The sequence below is a fragment of the Pipistrellus kuhlii genome, unplaced genomic scaffold (assembly GCF_014108245.1).
Source record: "Pipistrellus kuhlii isolate mPipKuh1 unplaced genomic scaffold, mPipKuh1.p scaffold_m20_p_1, whole genome shotgun sequence".
NCBI lineage: Eukaryota > Metazoa > Chordata > Mammalia > Chiroptera > Vespertilionidae > Pipistrellus > Pipistrellus kuhlii.
The window spans coordinates 60,524,649-60,541,821 of NW_023425404.1; the positions used below are offsets into that span (position 1 = coordinate 60,524,649).

The 17,173-nt window shown below is 37.7% G+C and overlaps 1 long non-coding RNA gene and 2 other non-coding genes across 5 annotated transcripts; all 3 read right to left on the reverse strand.

Moving 5' to 3' along the window:
* Positions 1-533: 533 nt before the first annotated feature.
* On the reverse strand, positions 534-15,483 carry LOC118724223. 3 transcript variants are annotated; one of them, XR_004989525.2, is made up of 5 exons: positions 15,335-15,483; positions 7,248-7,421; positions 4,222-4,298; positions 2,571-2,698; positions 534-590 (listed from the first exon to the last, which is right to left on the reverse strand). It is a non-coding gene; the product is annotated as an uncharacterized LOC118724223 (long non-coding RNA). The 3 variants fall into 3 exon arrangements; XR_004989520.2 differs by lacking the exon at positions 15,335-15,483 and adding an exon at positions 11,471-11,806; XR_004989521.2 differs by lacking the exon at positions 15,335-15,483 and adding an exon at positions 11,471-11,805 and having other exon boundaries at positions 7,252-7,421.
* Positions 874-1,020, reverse strand: LOC118710758. Its single transcript, XR_004985517.1, has one exon. It is a non-coding gene; the product is annotated as a small nucleolar RNA SNORA79 (small nucleolar RNA).
* Positions 3,959-4,034, reverse strand: LOC118710807. The gene has a single exon (XR_004985537.1). It is a non-coding gene; the product is annotated as a small nucleolar RNA SNORD126 (small nucleolar RNA).
* Positions 15,484-17,173: the final 1,690 nt, after the last annotated feature.

The following is a 17,173-nucleotide window of genomic DNA, read 5'->3' on the forward strand; positions in this document are numbered from 1 at the left end:
GAATCTAAAAACCAAGGAAATTAAAAAAATCTGATGAACAATATTAACTATTGAATATAATAGAATCAGAGGTATGGAAGGGGAGTGAACTGACGATTCTTGGGGAAAAGGGGAGAGGGGGGCGTGGGAAGAGACTGAACATAAACTGTGCACCTATGGATGAGGACAATGGGGAGAGGGGAAAGGGCAGAGGGTGGGGTGGGAACCTGGTGGAGGAGAGCAATGGTGGGGGGGGGGGGGGAAAGGAACATTTGTAATAATATGAACAATAAAAACTTATTAAAAATAAATAAATAAATAAATAAATATCTTGCTGAAATCCCATTAAAATAGTTGCCATTTTCCAGGGATTAAAAAATAATAAAATTAATGGAAATTGACTCACTTAAAAAAATTTTTTGAGTATTTATTCTAGGCCGGGTATTAAGGATAGGGAAGTTATCCTGCTTTCATGGAGTTTGCAATCTAGCAAAGAACCTAAGGATAATGAAGAAATATTTTACTCTTTCTTTTGTTTGCTGCCTCATGTTTTTAAGTTGATTCTATAAACCACTTTTGGTGAGAAGTCAGCTTCCATCTATACCTTCATACTGCAAAAGAAAAAACAATTTTTTTATTATTTCCTTGAATATGTGAACAATCAGTAGAAAACTGAACATTTAAAAATGCATGACTTAAGAATAGAATATTTCAGCAATTTACTAGAGCTCTTATATTTCAGCTTTACACTAGAGCCCCAGATAAGTATAATTAAAATACTATTACAATTAAAGATTTCTCTATAGATTATATCCTCATGTTTTAAAATTAATTTATGTTTGTTTTTTTAATCACAGGTAAATTTTTTTAATCCAACATTACCACCTGGTTTGTAATTGTTTGACTCCGCAAAAATCAGAAGGCACTAATGGACAGCCAACCCATCCCATGGTGCTCTGAGTGAAGACAAGTCAGCTTAGATATATGATGGACTAAAATCCCACTACTTAAGGCTGCAAGCAGTGAGAGGAACAGCCATCAATTTATCTCCAATTTATAAAATATATTTTATTGATTTTGTTACAGAGAGGAAGAGAGAGAAATAGTCAGAAACATTGATGGGAGAGAAACATCAATCAGCTGCCTCCTGCACACCTCCCACTAGGGATGTGCTTGCAACCAAGGTTAATGCCCTTGACTGGAATCAAACCTGGGACCCTTCAGTCTGCAAGCCAACGCTCTATCCACTGAGCCAAACCAGTTAGGGCTATCCAACTAATTCAACAAATATTTTAATAAATGGTCTATTATAAGAAGTATTTATTAAAAACATCAAGTGATTCTTATAGGAATCACTACCTCTAAATTTTTATAGTCAGCCAAGAACTCAACAAACCATTAAATATCAATTAGTCCAGCTAGATAGGTAAAATGAGGAACTTGATAAAATAAATTAGTGGCAAAACAATTAACTAAAGAAAATGTTGCCGAAGCCAGTTTGGCTCAGTGGTAGAGCGTCGGTCTGCAGACTGAAAGGTCCCGGTTCGATTCCGGTCAAGGGCATGTACCTTAGTTGTGGGCACATCCCCAGTAGGGGGTGTACAAGAGGCAGCTGGTCAATGTTTCTCTCTCATCGATGTTTCTAGCTCTCTATCTCTCTCCCTTCCTTTCTGTAAAAAAATCAATAAAATATATATTTTTTTCAATAAAATATATTTAAAAAAGAAAATGTTACTGGACCAATTATATAGAAATACATAGATTTTGTCTCCAATTCTAGAATAAAATTAGGCTTTAGGGTAAAAGATAATGAGAGATAGGCTAATTAGAAGATATAGATAAGCAGTGAACAAAGAATCTCCAACAACTTATTATGCAGATACTAGGGACCCAGTGCATGAATTCATGCACCTTGAAATGAACTGTGTGCCATGAGGCTGCAATGGGCACATGAGTGGGTCTTGGCCCATCTTTTGCACTCCCGCCCAGTCCCTTTTCCTAGCAGCCCCACTCCTGCCCCTGCTGCTCCCACTTGCACCCGCTCTCACTTGCACCTGCTTATGGTCAGCACATGTGAAGGCAACTGGTTGTTCAACCATTCAGTCTACTAATATTTGCATATTAGGGTTTCATATATATATATTGATAAGAAATTTTCAGGTAATGCAAAGTCTAAGATAAATGTACACATGGGCACTGATAAAATATCCAGCATCAACTGAGCATTTACCATATGCTTAACAATGTTCTAAACCCCACACCTATTATCTAATTTAATCTTCAAAGTCAAGTACTATTCCTTGGAGTCAGATACTAGATTATCTTCTTCTAAAATATAAAGACAGACACTGAGATATTGAGAAACTTGCCAAGGTTACATAGCTGGTTAAGTGATAGAAGGGTCTGAAGCTAATCTGACTCCAGAATCCATATATAACTACTATAATATGCTACTTCTCAACATCTTTAATTGACTTTTTTATAAAAAATTTAAACTTATAGCACCTTATCAGAACTAGCCTTATCACAATGCTGAATTTTCAAAGATTCTTATGTATGTCAAAGCTTCTCAATTTCAGCATAATCCTTACCATAAAAGAAAAATGTTGTTGTCATCTATATTTTTTCCAGGATTTGTAGCATCCAAGAGTTTCAAGGCTGGAAAAGAAGTTTCTATAAAGAAACTCAGATCTAGTTTTGGTCTCCTGAAATTTCGTTTCTGAAAAAGACATGGCCAAAAGCTAAAACAGTACTGTAAGAGCTGATATTAGTTTAAATTATTTGTAGTTCCTATTTTTCGCCCTTATGTGAACCCCTCTTTCCTTGCTGAAACATGCAGGCACAGGTTAAAAAAATAAATACAATAAATAGAAGCCTGTCTTATATAGGTTGTTTAAAAGTAACTTTTAAAATTATATAGCACAATAATATAATAAAGTCAAAAAATACAGGTTAATAAGATCACCCATAGAACCCAATTCTAGAGACAATAATCCCTAGTATTTGAGTATATCCTTTCAGGTGATTTCTCAGTAAGTACATACAAATGTTTTAAACGGAAAAGGATTATATGTATTGCTCTGTAACTTGTTTTATTTTTATTTTTTTAAATATATTTTATTGATTTTTCACAGAGAGGAAGGGAGAGGGATAGAGTTAGAGTTAGAAACATTGATCAGCTGCCTTCTGCACACCCCATACTGGGGATCAGCTGCCTCCTGCACACCTCCCACTAGGGATGTGCTTGCAACCAAGGTACATGCCCTTGACGGGAATCAAACCTGGGACCCTTCAGTCTGCAGGCCAACACTCTATCCACTGAGCCAAACCAGTTAGGGCTATAACTCGTTTTTAACTTAATGTTTTATAAATACCCTTCCATTTCAAGAAAGGTAATCCTGTGCCATAACTTTTAAATGACTGTATAATCTTGAATTATATGATTTGACAAAATTGATTTAACCAACACATGGATTCTCTTAATCTTACAGACTAGTAAAATAGTGATTAGTTAAAAACTACTAAGTGGTTGATGGAATTATATCAGTTACCAGTGCTTTTTCTCTACTGTTTGAATTTTTAGATTAAAAATTCCTTTAAGATTTTTTTAAATTGATATTTTACAGAGAGAGGGAAGAAGAGGAAGAGAGAGAAACATCAAGGTGAAAGGAAAACATTGATTGGCTGCTCCTGCACACCCCATACATGGAATCGAGCCAGAAACCTGGGCTTGTGGCCTGACTAGAATCAAACTGACAGCCTTTCAGTGCAGGGGATGACATCCAGCTAACTAATGAAAAATTCTTAGCCTTGTTTCTGTCTATCTCAGAGAGATTTTTTTTTTGTCAAAAGATCATATCACAATGAAATATTGTAGTTTCAAATTAATAAAGATTTAGGAATCACTTGGGATCATGAGATAAATCCCAGTAAGTATTCCAAGAATCAGAATTCAATTCCAGGTGTTTGCCCTAGCTTTAGTCTGCTCAGAGCATGTGTTTAATCAGGATATCAGCTGAAACACGGACTTAACATGCATTTCATCATGGCAAACTGTAAATGACTGGTGAAGGGCAAACGAAAACCAGCTCCTTGTCCCTAAACCAGGAAACCCTGTTGAGGGTAGAACTAAGGCTTTTTCAACTACCAACTTTCAGCCACTAAGAACACTGAGCCCCAAAACTTGCTGGGTGATTAGAAAACCAAATGAGGTAAAAATGAAGATTTTTCTTTCACACCTACCTCTGATGTCAGATCAATCCAGCTTGTATCTAGGATAAGGTTGAACTACAGGATCTATCAACTATCAGGCATCATCTCTGGAAAATTAAAAAATACACAAAGGTTACAATTACAAGATTTGAATGTATACCAGCCTACTCCACACCAAATCACACCCACATAGCATCAAGGAAAATTACATCCAGGAAAACTGCCCATTCTTTTACTTAAATCTCCATTCACTATTATAAATTGGCCCATCTATTTGCAGGATATCATCAAATGCTCAAACTCAGTATCAGATTAGGGCAAACTTCTATACCAGCTCTGCTTTTTGTATAAATTTAAAAGTTTGGGTAAAACCATATAATAAGTTTAACCATCCCCTGAAAGTTTATAATAGTCAGCAGTCTCTCAATAAGAGAACAGGTATGCAAAACAAGAGCCGTGTGCTGGCTGAGAGCTTGGCAGTCATGGGAACAAATGCAGGAAGATGCCATAAAAATGACCTGGTTACTGCCAGCTTCTCCACTCTGTGTGTGTGTGACTGCAGAACATATATAACTAGTCATTAAATTTACGAAACTCCCTTTTAAAAAATTTTTTAAGGGAAGGAAAGCTAAGATTCAGGTAAATGAGAAGATAACCCAAAATAGCTTTCCAAATCATGTTTCACTTTCATTTGAGCCAATATAGATTATATTTAGCCTTTACTATTGGGAAACTTTTTATCACAATAAACTTTCCCTTGACAAAGCAAAATTGAATTCCCATCACTTGGAGCCCAAGTTGGCCACAAGATGGCAATATAAGAAACCCATTTCCTCTTCCAGAGCTTGAGTGTAATCTGAATTTTCAGGTGAAGCATACTAGACAGTAAGTTCATGGCTGCAAGCGACTTTCAGACTATTCACTATTCTTCACATCATTACTAACTAGAATATTTTTTCTCTTACATTTACTTTATTTAAAACTTATTAACTAAAAATATTTCAAGTATATTTTTACCATGTTCTTTTTTATACAGCAATCTAAAGATTTAAAACTTCATAACCTCAAAGACAATCTAATTGGAGAAATAAGATTCATGGAAATTAATGTCTATGGTAAGTACCAAATAAGTGGTAGAGACAATAAGTAATGTTAAGAATTACTGGGCAAGGAACACTTCATAAAGAAAAGGGTAGGTCTTGAATGAGCCTTAAAATTGCACTTAAAATTATACTGTATTATATATTTGAGAGTTGCTGAGAGTAGTTCTCCATCACAAGAAAAAAATTATAACTGGGTGTAGTGATGGATCCTAACCAGATGACCATTTTACTTTGCAATACATACAAATATCAAATCATGTTGTACACCTGAAGCTAATGTCACTTAAATCTCAATTTTTAAAAACTGCACCATCCAGTATGTTATTCCACACAGCCATACAAATTAAAATTAAGTTAAAAGACAAAATTCTGCCGAAACTGGTTTGGCTCAATGGATAGACCTTCGGCTTGGGGACTGCAAGGTCCCAGGTTTGATTCCGGTCAAGGGCATGTACCTTGGTTGCGGGCACATCCCCAGTAGGGGGTGTGTAAGAGGCAGCTGATAGATGACTCTCTCTCTCATCGATGTTTCTAACTCTCTATCTCTCTATCTCTCTCCCTTCTTCTCTGTACAAAATCAATAAAATAAAATATATTTTAAAAAAGAAGAAAATAAATTTTAAAAAAGACAAAATTCTTCATTGTTTTTAGTCACTTTTTAATTGTTTAATATCCACATATGTCTAATGGCTACCATATTGGACATTACAAATATAGAACATTTCTATCACAAAAAGTTCTTAACAGTAATGCCTTGAAGGATAGGCATGACTAAAATAAGTTAATAAAACCATAAAAACAATTTTATCCAAACTTTACAACAACCCCATATTTATAAGAAAATTTTAGGCTCAGAGAAATTTAATAAATTTCCTAACACCACCCAGCTATTAAGAGCTAGGATTTAAATCCAGTTCTGTCAAAACTCGCTATTTTCACTTCAACATGAAATAAGCAAAGCTACAGATGATGGTTTGCTTTAGAATGTAATGACACATAATCAAAGTGTTGTTTTGTTTCTTTGTTGTCCTATAAAGACTTTATAATTATGTAAAATGTTTTCAGAACAGCCACATTTGAGATTAGCCAAGGAAATGTAGACAGAAAGGAAGACAAAGTCAGAGGTTTCTATAGTTTTAATGTCTACCTCAAAACTCCATGATCCAAATAGATCTTACAGGAGAATAATTATAGATTTAAAGGTACAACTTCTGTATTTGTCTCATTTCACAAAACCCAGATTGGTCTTACCACATAGCACAAAACCTAGCACATAAATCCTAGTAAATGTGATTCCTTTCCCAAATTCCAGTCATGCTTCAGCAAGTGTCATTCTTCCACATGAAAGCCACTTCACATTTACCAAGTATTTACCTAGCATAAAGTAAATATTTTGTAAATACCCCATAAACAATCTATGACCCACTCGTTTTGTCCCCTGTAAGAAGTGCTTCAAAGTACTGGAGCTCATGGCCAGAGGGTTCATTTTATATGTAAACAGACACTTTATGAGGCCTGATAAAAACTAAAAATTGTTAATAATCAACTAATGCTTCTTTGTAATTATATTGCCACTCAATTTTACTCAGTGCCTACTAGCAATTTGGAATACTACAGTAACTCACAGAACCTCCTACCTTTTGAGGGGTTGTTTTCTTAAATTTTGTTTTTGTATTATTGATGAGAGAGAGAGAGAGAGAGAGAGAGAGAGAGAGAGAGAGAGCGAGAGAGAGAGAGAGAAAGGGCAAATAACATTGATTGACTGCCTCTCACCCTGACTCAGGATGAGTTAGAAAACCTGGGCATGTGCCCTGACTGAGAATCCAACTAGAAACCTTTTGGTGCACAGGATGATGCTCAACCAACTGAGCCACACCAGCCAGGGCCCCCCTATCTTTTTTTCATAGAAAAGACACATATACATGTGACAGAGAACACTGAGAGTTGAAGTACCTACCTTTATGGTCCTGTCAGCCTATAACCATTCCTGCTGAGAATGTCCAAATCCAAGTCCCCGTGTTTAGGGGGTCTGCAGCAGATGTAACAGGCTTCAAATAGCATTCCTGGGCTAGCACACAGGGTGCTGAAGACCCAGGTCTGTCTTCTCCAGTGGGTCCCATTTTTAACCTGAAGCAAAGGAAAATAAATTGGTTGCTTGGCATAGTTCTCCTTTAGAGCTAGCTCTATAGGGCACTACTCTCAGGACAGACTCCCAAGTGTTTTGTTTTATTGATTTCAGAGAGGAAGGGTGAGGGAGAGACATAAACATCAATGATGAGAATCATCAATTGGCTGCCTCCTGCATGTCATTCTGGGGATTGAACCCATAAGCCCGGCATGTGCCCCCACCAGCAATCAAACCATGACCTCCTGGTTCATAGTTCGGTGCTGAACCACTGAGCCATGCTAGCTGGACAGACTTTTGTTCCCCTCACACTGTCAGCTAATTTAGCCAGGAACAGTGATTGTTATAACCTCTCAGTGCAGGAGGTATGCACTCGGAGCATATCTATATATTTAAAAGCCTAAGCGACCACTGCAACCAAACGGACAACTAAACAGGCTGGGGTGACCAGGCCAGCTATGTGGTAAGACCAATCTGGGTTTTGCATGGGGTGACCAGGCCAGCAGGAGGATTGGCGAGGGATGACCAAACGACCGAGCAGCAGGCTGCGTGGGGCAACCAGGCCTGCGGGAGGCAGGGGGAGACGTGCGCAGCAGTTAGAGGCGATCAGGCAGGCAGACAGGCAGGTGAGCAGTTAGGAGCCAATGGTCCCAGATTGTGACCTAACCTGGCAGTTGAACATCCCTTGAGAAGTCCCAGATTGAAGAGGGTGCAGGCAGGACTGAGGGATCCTCCTCCCAAGTGCCCATCTTCCCCCCATGCACGATTTCATGCCCTGGGCCTCTAGTATGAAATAAAAGTGGTGAGGTCAGAAACATCACTAACTATGCAGTTTATCCCAAGTGACCACCATTTCACCCAGTCCCAGTGCTGGTGAAATAAATGAAAATATAAGATGGAGGGCTTTGGGTCAAAACAGCAAAAAGGAATAATTTGAGATCAGGATGCAAGTGGAAGTAAAGACCTTCCACTCTGTTAACTTGATATTTTATTTCATCCTTTGCCCATCTTGAATATATAAAAAGCACTTTTCAGATATTACTTTTTTTGCAAGTACTATGTCAACTCCATTTTACAAGTAATGCAAGCAAGGTTAGAGACTAAATGATAGGCAACTTAACTTAGTGGTTGAGATAATGGATGTAAGTTGGACAGAACTGAATTTGAATCTTGGGTCCCCTACATATTTTCTGAGATCTTGGGCAAATTATGCAATTTCCCTAAGCCTCAGAATTGCCCCCCCCCCCTTTTTTAAATATATTTTTATTGATTTCAGAGGAGAGGGAGAGATAAACATCAATGATGAGAATCATCAATTGGCTACTTCCTGCATATCTCCTACTGGAGATAGACCCCACAAACAGGACATGTGCTCTGATCAAGAATCAACCATGACTCCTGGTTTATACTAGTAAGTCGACACTCAACTGAGCCACACTGGCCAGGCCTCAGATTCCCTTTCTGTACAATGAGGACAAATACCACCTTCCTCTTATAATTGTTGTGAAGAGTAAGTGAGGCAAAAATTTTAATGTTTAATATGTTGTTTCTATTAACTGTCCAAACTCAACCATCTTAATGAATATAAATGCAGTTATTCTGCCTAAAAATTTCACTTTTCATAACAATCTTGAAGCCAAGAAAGTCACTGATATGCTCATAAGGTCCCTTCCAAATCCAAGATTTGACATATTTTAAGAAAAAAAATTTACTTCTTCCTTTTCCTCATTCCCTACTTAACAGTGAAGATTCCAATACAGTCTATATAAAATTACTGAACAAAAGCATACTTCCATTGGAAAGAAACTAATTTTTCTCCCAATCAGCAAAGCCTAACTGGAAAACTAGATGTTTCACAAGACATGATCTTAGCCTTCTCTCAAGACTTTAAAAATGTACTCACATTCAAACCATCAGCATGGTGTTGCTTTTAATAGAAAATTCTTTATTGCTCAATCAAGATATTTATGATGGTGGTTTCTAGCCATCACTATGTGCACAAAATAAATATAACTAACAGAAAGCACACATAGAATCCTTATAAACAAGTATATAGCAAAACCCAACTGAAATGTCTGATGTGACAACTGAGTTATGATAAGGCTATTCAACTTGGAGGAAACAACATTGTAAGCTACTTAAATGTTCAATGATAAAAGATTAAATAAATGATGGTTATGCAAATACATTTGATTACTATGTAACCATTATAAAGAATGCAGTCACTCTATATTTAGTCATTTGGAAATCTTAAGTTGGAAAAGTAAGGTACATGGTGGTTGTATGCACATAGAAGAGGGAAGGGAAAGAACATACATCTGCTTATATCTGCATCAAATATCTCAGGAAGAATACACAAGAAACTGCTAATATTGTGGAGGGGAACAAACTGGCTTAGGACTGCATTATATGTACTTCGATTCTTTTGAATTTTAAAAGATGTGAATGTATTACCTATTCAAAAAATAACATTAATTTTGCCGAAACCGGTTTGGCTCAGTAGATAGAGTGTCGGACTGTGGACCAAAAGATCCCAGGTTCGATTCCGGTCAAGGGCATGTGCCTTGGTTGCGGGCACATCCCCAGTGGGAGGTGTGCAAGAGGCAGCTGATCGATGTGTCTCTCTCATTGATGTTTCTAGCTTTCTATCCCTCTCATCCTCTCTGTAAAAACTCAATAAAATATATTAAAAAAATAAAAAATAAAAAAATAACATTAATTTAACAATGCTTGAGAATTATTAAAATTCCATACAGGTGTCTTTCTTATACCTTTTGCCTGTAAGGATAACAAACACATACATTTTATTCAAACTAATGTATATTAAAGAGAAAAATGGGAATCGGATGAAATTATATTCAAAGACACTAGGCCACATGTGTCAAACACAAGGCCCTCGGGCCAAATCCATCCCGCCAGGCCTTGCAATGTGGCCCGAACTGCGCTGTCATCACTGCACTCCGCTGCGTTTCCATCACAATGACAGTTTATGACTGTTCAGTAAACCATTCGGCCCGCGATTTAGGCTGGATTTTAGATTTTGGCCCCTTCTCTGATTGAGTTCAACACCCCTACTCTAGGCAAAACATTTTATGAGAAAAATATAATAAAAAAAATGTATCACTTACTTTTAAATTACCTAACATTATTACACACCAATTAATGCCTGGCCTTTATATATTTTGATCCTCAAAAGCTGAACCTCGGACTGAGTAGTGTCAGCTGGATATGTCAAGATTGTGAGTTTGATCCCTGTCAGGGCACATACAAGAATCAACCAATGAGTGCAACAAAGAGCAACTGTGGTTTCCCTCCTTTCCTCTCTAAAATAATTAAAATTAAAATAAAATATAAGCTGATCCTCACTGACTCACAAAGGTCACTGGAATGGTAAAATGTGGCATAAATTTGATTTAGGCTTACATCAAGCTAGGTCCCTGATCTTTTTTTAGTACATCCTAAGCTTTTTAGGGCACCCTCCCCACAGTGAGGACATTAAAATCGGGACCTCTTTTGGAGCTCACTAAAATCATCGGACTTCAAAGTCTGTTGCTTAGTCTCACTAAAAACACTGAAGGCTCTGGACAAAGACAACATCCACTGCAGCTCCCACAAACCCAGTAAGTACCTAGGCCCTGCAGACACGGAGGAATTAAAATGTACTGGTCTGAACTGCTAAGATCTACCCTCTCAGCCAGGGAGATAACATTCAAACCAGCACTAGGCTAATAGCAACACCTTTTTCTTCAAGTAAAATGAACTCAGATGTGTTCCAGGAACACGTGCACTGTGTGCAGAAAGCCAAGTCTATTGTTGTAGGTCACCAGTCTTGGGAAGGCAGACAGACCCAGTACTACAGAAGCCCACGTGGAAACAAGCCAGGCAGAGCATTTCACTGCTTCCCATCTCCTCCAGCCCAACTGAATCACCTTATGCCTCACACACACACACTCCAATTCTGTCTTGAAATAGAGGCCTGCCACCAGGAAACGTGGCCCAAATGGAAGAGCTATTCAACCCAATTAGGGAACAAAATTAAGAGCACACTTACCAGTCTTTCACCTCCAGGAGAGAGAGAAAGTGGAGAGACAGGAAGTTGCTTTAAGAAGGGGCCTCGGTACCTGATTGGCTAGTGAGTTAAAGGCAGAAGCCCTCCTCTTCTACCTTAAAAGGTACTAAAATAACACAAACCCCTCCTTCACCAACTTATCTCTTAATGAGCCAATAATGCTACCTTAATTGTTTTAGGGTGAACTTTTTAAACCAAGTTTCCTTTTGAGTTAATGTAGGTATCACAAGTAAACACGGGCTAATTCGGCTATTTATAAATATTCTTGCTTAGATGGGCCTACTACAATCAATTTTCATTCCTTTAGAATCAGAGGTGGGGAACGTTTTTTCTGCCAAGGACCACTTAGATATTTATAACATCACTCGCAGGCCATACAAAATTACCAACTTAAAAATTAACCTCCTGCCGGCACCGGTTTGGCTCAGTGGATAGAGCGTTGGCCTGCGGACTGAAAGGTCCGAGGTTTGATTCCGGTCAAGGGCATGTACCTTGGTTGTGGGCAAGAGGCAGCTGGTCGATGATTCTCTCTCATCGACGTTTCTAACTCTCTATCCCTCTCTCTTTCCCTCTGTGAAAAATCAATAAAATATATTTTTTAAAAAAAATTAACCTCCTGCCGGTTTCGGTTTGGCTCAGTGGATAGAGCGTTGGCCTGCTGACTGAAAGGTCCCAGGTTCGATTCCGGTCAAAATTAACCTGCTATATTTTGTCAAACATTTCATTAACTCACGCCTAATGTCATGGCAGGGCAGACCAAATGATTTCAGAGGGCCTTATGTGACTCAGAGCCCAGACATTCCCCATCCCTACTTAGAATAATTTCCTATCCTTTCTGACGTCAACATGGTTAATTTATGCATGTTTATCATTCCAAACAATCTAAGTCTGTCCACCTTAGAACTTACCTTCAGGGTAACATTTAAGTTAATAGGCTTAGCGGTTAAAACATGGATGGTTAAAGGCCTAGGCTTTGAAATAAAGTTTAGCTGTATAAGCAAACCTTGTTAAACTAACCCTTCCCTTTCCAGTTACTTTTTCATTATTTACTATCCCTAGTTCCTACACCTTAAACTTGTCAATTTTTTTAATTATTATTCTTTTAAGTAGTCCTGCGAGGCTATTTTTCCATTGATTTTAGAGAGAGTGGGAGAGAGAAAGACAGAAACATCGATGAGAGAGAAACAAATCAATTGGTTGCCTCCTGCACAAGCCCTGGCCAGGTCCCCAGCAGGGAGGAGCCTGCAACCAAGGTACGTGCCCTTCACCAGAGTCAAACCCCGGTCCCTTTGGTCTGCAGGCCGATGCTCTATCCACTGAGCCCAATTGGCAGGGGCTGACTTGTCAATTCTTTACAAACTTATTGTCCAGAAGGTATAAAAGGTTCCTGTTCTAGACACTTCTTTGGATCTTCATTCTCTTGTGAAGTCTCCCACGTCCATGTAAAACTTCAATAAAATTTGTATGCTTTTCTCCTGTTAATCTGCCTTTGTCAGTTTAATTTTTAAGCCTAGCCAGGGACCTTAAAGGAATCAGGAAAACTTTTTTTTTTTCTGCCTTACCTTATAGTAGCAAATGAAAACCTCTACTTCAGGATGCACACAGATATTTCAGGATACTTTCTAGCTGCACAATCTGGAATAAATTTCTTAAAATCTCTGAGACTCCATTTTCTCCTCTGTAGCATGGTGCCAGTAATACCTGTTGAGGACTTGTGAGAGCTTTAATACTAGTATCATAAATTGCAGACCAAAATTTGGATTTTTGCAGCTTGAACTCTGAAGTTGCTTGCAGAGCATAACTTTGTTCTTTTGGGCTCCGAAACTGTCTGCAGAACCTTCTGTGCTGATTGTATTGTTTGTTAAAAATACTCTCTGTGCTACAATTGTGTGATCAAAGACAGCCTATTTATTCTACAGGCCTGGCTGAAACTAGGACTTGATAAGTGCTTAATTATATATTATCCATTGTTCTCACCTCACAACCCCAACCCCGCCAGCTTGATCAAAGTCACCCAATCATTGAAAGTTCAGTTGCCCCCACCAATCAGAAAACAAATTATGTAAATGTATGGTCTTATTTCCCCTAGCAACCCATTTCTTTGATCAACAGTTCCTTTGTAAACCTGGCCCTACCCCCTCCATTTTGAACATATGCTTGGTTCATACTGAAGACTGACTCCATGTCCCATTTTGCATATTGTTACCTGAATATATTCTCAAAATTACTTTAGAAAGGTATCTCCAGATTTTTGTTTACACTATTTCCCTAACATATATACATATATATGGAAGAGTCCAGCATGACGACTAATCTATAGTACACGCTCAATTTGTATCCTTCTTCCTTCCTTGCTCATTAACTATTCTTGTGACTAGAGGAGATGCAAAAGAAAGTAAATGCTTGCATGAATTTACTTATACTATTCTATTTGTCTATACATCATACAGTTCTTTCTGGATACAACTAAAGCAATGGAAATCAATGTTTGCTGTTAATTTCATATGGTCATCAACCTACACTTACCCATGTCGTTCTACTTTAGCACTGGCATAATTACTTTGCAAATTTTCTTCTCCAATGGAAGGTGCAGGGGTCATTTTGGAATTCCAGAAGGATGATTATAAGGCTCTCTGAAATCACTGTGGGAAAACTACATTAGTTAAGAGTTTTAAAATACAAAAATAACATATATAGACAGAGATGAACAGACCCTATGTGTTTTAAGGATTGAAAAGGAAAGCTACCCCATCTCTAAATCGGATTCCTGGAGAGGGAAAGAAGAAAGACTGTGTTTCAAGTGCTGAAATTAGCTGACTACAAACCTAGAGAGGGTATTAAACATGCGCTGCTTATTTGGGGTTGTGCTTAGCTCTAAACAAGTGGGGATCCTCTGCCCTCAGAAAACCTTGCTGACCTATACATTCTACTTGAACAAGATGATCATTCTAGCACCATAAGCCAAGGCAACCACACCACGTGACAGTGAATGAAACAGACTCTGTGTTTTGGAATGTGTTTGGGAGTCCATAGGCCTAAATAAATATTCTTAGACAACTCAGGGGAAGAGAGAGGTGTGTTCTTAGTAAGGTGTTGGAAAACAACAATCTCCCCATCCTGAATTTGTGGGAGAAATCATTTTGATTACATATCTATAGTTACATAACGATTATAGAGTATCACAGATTTATCCCATTATCCCCAATTCTTGATGGTGCCATTAGAAAGAAAAACAAAAGCAAAACTCCCCACCTCAAAACACCATTTCAGAAACCCCTTTCTTCCTCACTCTAATTATCTCCTATGACAGCTGCTCTTCATCTCTGCTGGTCCTGCACTTATATTTCTGTTCATCTCTTTTCCACTTCCATTCTTCCTTGGGACTCATATCATTGCATATAATCCCTGACCTTGAGATTTCTGAGACCAATTTTAGGCTCCTTTGCTTTAATCACAATCCTTATTCGCCAGGTTTTTTTGCTAACTCCTTCTTTCTTCTCTGAACCTATAATTCCTTCCCCTTCCCATCTTATCCCACCAGTACCTGTGCTGATATTTTGTTTCTTTTTTCCCCTTTCATCAGGGACTGGGGATCTCTTGAAACCTGGCTACTATTTTGCTTTCCAAAAGTTCAACCAATTTGAGACGCCACAGCAATATGAGCAGTGCTGGTAAATCCATGGATTTGGTATCTTGTTTTAATGTGCTTTATAAACTAAAAACACTCAAAAACCTTAAGTACTTAATTACAATCACAAATTTAAAATATTAGATTTTTTTTCTAATGATTTAAGCTCCTTGAAAAACAAAATTATACTAATTACAAGGCTAAGCAGTAAAACTCACATTTACACTCCACAAATTGTGAGTGAAAAGGGGACATACGCCTAACAAGCTCATGGGACCACAAGGCAGGCCTGACAAGCTCAGTGACCAAAAGTAACCACACAGGATGGTCTGATCAAGTTTCTAACTGAGCAGGTCATGGCAGGTAGTCATCCTAGGGCCGATAGCCTCCTAAGCAAAGGGCACTCTTAACCTTAAGTGAGCTCTGTCCATGGTTCTTAAGCATCTAGGACAGCAAAGCTTTGAAATGTCACAGTACTTTTCTTTTCCTACCCGTCAAAGTCACACCACAGGCATCAGACTCAAGGCCACCAGAGTATAGGACCACAGAACCCCTCACTGTTATCTTGTTCCCTGCATACTATCTCTATGTGCTGCAAATCTTAATTAACTATCCTGTACCCACCAAGGTAAAAGTGTTTTTCCATTTTGCCTTTTATCCAGTCCTGTTATATGCTTCCTCCCATTCCCTTAATCTACCACCAGTGGATTTCATGTACCTTTTCTATGTCTTATCCTTTTATTCAAATGTATAAAATAAGCTGCAAAACTGCTATTCTCCAGAGAATCTGAGATCTTGCTCCCTGGCATATGCCATCAGTTTACCTTCAGTAAAAGCATAAAAATTTTCTACGGGTTTGGATGTTACGACAACAAAATACTTTTTGTTTAAATTTTTATTTCTTCTTTTTCCCTCTCCTCTACCTCCTCTATTCCTCATGTTCCTTCTGCTCCTGCTATTTTTCTCTCATTTTATTTTATGTATTATAGGATTTCAGAAATTTTACCAGAAAGTATTTTTAATACTTTTTGGGGACCCACATAAAAAAATAACTCATATATTCATTATTCATAGATTGCTTCAGCTGCCTGAAGTTGCATGATCTTATGTATGAACTAAATGATTTTTAAAACATATTTTATTTATTTTCCACACAGAGGAAGGAAGAGGGATAGAGAGCTAGAAATGCCGATGAGAGAGAAACATCAACCAGCTGCCTCTTGCACAACTCCTACCGGGGATGTGCCCACAACCAATGTACATGCCCCTGACCAGAATCGAACCTGGGACCTTTCAGTCCGCAGGCCGACGTTTTACCGCTGAGCTAAACCGGTTTAGGCTAAACTAAATGATTCTTTATCAGGACATGGGTGGTAGTTGCTTAGTCGGATATGATACAAAGCCATACAACCGGTCATTAGGAAGACTCCCTATTTTAAAGACCTATTTGTTTAATCTTGGCTTCATAAATTCCCACTTACCACAGGTTTTACTTTTTGAAATGTGAATACTTTCCCAGTAATAATATACCTATATTTTAGCTTAATAATCAATTTTCTTGTCATTTTAATATGTTGTTCAAGAGTACAGATGAAAGAGAAATTTTTTAAAAATATATTTTATTGATTTTGTACAGAGAGAAAGGGAGAGAGATAGAAAGCTAGAAACATCGATGAGAGAGAGTGAAATTTAAATCTTAAAAATACCACATCAAAATCAGTGATACTACTAAAAATGTTCACTTATTTGGATATGAAATCTTGATTGGTACAGTTAATTCTTCTCTTTATACTTATTTTTATTAATTTATATTTTTGTTAACATTTTTAAATTTATTATGACTATTATAAGCATACAGAAAAACAGGAAAGAGCACATTTAATTCAACTTTTAAACTCTGCAGCTTTCCTTTGGGCTTTGTCTCAAATTCTTTCATTTTCTTTATTAAGAATAGTCAAATATGTTATTTTCCTCTGTTTTCTTTTATTTTCTAAATAAAACCTAAAAAAATTATCAATCACTTTGTTATGGCCTGAGCATATGTTGAAGTTTTAACA